Below are 1,913 nucleotides of genomic sequence, written 5' to 3'. Positions count from 1 at the left end.
CCACCTGACAATCAGTGTTGGTGTGTTTACATCCCCATAACATAGCAGGAAAATAAGTACTGGGGTTGATTAGCTCAACTAAAATTCCTCAAAGTGGTGCCCCAGCATGGCCACAGTCTAATGACTGAAACAAGTAAAACATAAGAGATACATATAGGTGCAGGAGTGGCTGTGTGGTAAGTAGCTTGCTTACCAACCACATGGTTCCGGGTTCAGTCCCACTGTATGGCACCTTGAGCAAGTGTCTTCTACTATACCCTCGGGCCAACCAAAGCCTTGTGAGTGGATTTGGTAGATGGAAACTGAAAGAAGCCCGTCGTATATATGTGTATATATATATATGTGTGTTTGTGTGTCTGTGTTTGTCCCTCCAACATCGCTTGACAACCGACGCTGGTGCGTTTACGTCCCCGTAACTTAGCAGTTCAGCAAAAGAGACCGATAGAATAAGTACTAGGCTTCCAAAGAATAAGTCCTGGGGTTGATTTGCTCGACTAAAGGCGGTGCTCCAGCATGGCTGCAGTCAAATGACTGAAACAAGTAAAAGAGTAAAGAGTAAAAAGAGTATCTAGATAGACTTAGGAATTCTCTTCCATCTCATAGCTTTTCTTCTGCTTTTCTGTTCTGATAAACTTTCTCTCTTAGTTCCAGATAACATTGGGCCATCCAACCAGACTCGAAACCCACATCGTCTTCATCCAAATGCTGTTGTGCTTCCAAGGATAAGGAAATCCTTCTACAGTCAGAGCTTTTTTCCTCAAGCTGGTCAGACTTTGGAACCCTCTTCCATCTCATTATTTTCCTCTTTCTTATGACCTGAACTGTTTCAAGTCGAAAGTAAATCCATTCCTTTCGTCTTAATTGCTCTTTCATCAAGGTTTCTCACCTTGTTTGAGATTTTTTGGGATAAAACGGAAGAAGTATTCTCATGCAGAGTCTGTTTGATGCAATGTGCGACAAAGTTGAATGTTTGAATGACAGGTTCAATCCAGACAAAGGGTTTCTGTATAGTCACCATTTGTGATTTGAAATAGATTTGACTGTTATTTCTAGCCTGTCTAGTGACTACTTAGAGACTCATTCACTAAGTTATGGAGGTTTTGAAGGTGGTGATGGTGGTTATGGTGGTGGTGGTGACTGTGGTGGTTATAGTGGTGATGGGGGTAGCGGCAGTGTTAGTTGTGTCAGCGATGTTTTCAGAAGAACAAAGAAGATTCTGTGACTTTCAAGCATTTCCCAGAAGACAGTTCATTAACAAAAGTGGGGGGAAAAATACAAATAATGCAGAAAACATTCCAGAAAAAAAAAACACAAAAAGAGACAGGAAAAGAAACAAAAACAACAGAGAGAAAGAAAAGAAAGAAAATGTAAGAGGGGTGGAGGAAAGCAAGGAGGAGAAGGAAGAGGAGAGCATGTACTGATGGAAATAGGAAGGGGTGGAAGATAGGAAGGGGTATGTTTACAGTCACCAATAGTGACTGTAAGAAGCAAATGGTGGGGAGAGGAAGTAGAAGTAATCAATGTACTACGGGGGGGGGGATTATTAATTTACATCTATACATACATTACATATGCATATACACACATACACATATATATACGCATACATTTATGTGTGTGAGCCTGTGTATATATATATATATATTCATATACTCTTTTACTCTTTTACTTGTTTCAGTCATTTGACTGTGGCCATGCTGGAGCACTGCCTTTAGTCGAGCAAATCGACCCCAGGACTTATTCTTTGGAAGCCTAGTACTTATTCTATCTTTCATCTTTTGCCGAACCGCTAAGTTACGGGGACGTAAACACACCAGCATTGGTTATCAAGCGATGCTGGAGGAACAAACACAGACACACAAACATATACACACACACACATATGTATATATATATATATATATATATATATA

Source organism: Octopus bimaculoides, chromosome 27 (assembly GCF_001194135.2).
Source record: "Octopus bimaculoides isolate UCB-OBI-ISO-001 chromosome 27, ASM119413v2, whole genome shotgun sequence".
NCBI lineage: Eukaryota > Metazoa > Mollusca > Cephalopoda > Octopoda > Octopodidae > Octopus > Octopus bimaculoides.
This window is presented reverse-complemented; position numbering follows the sequence as displayed.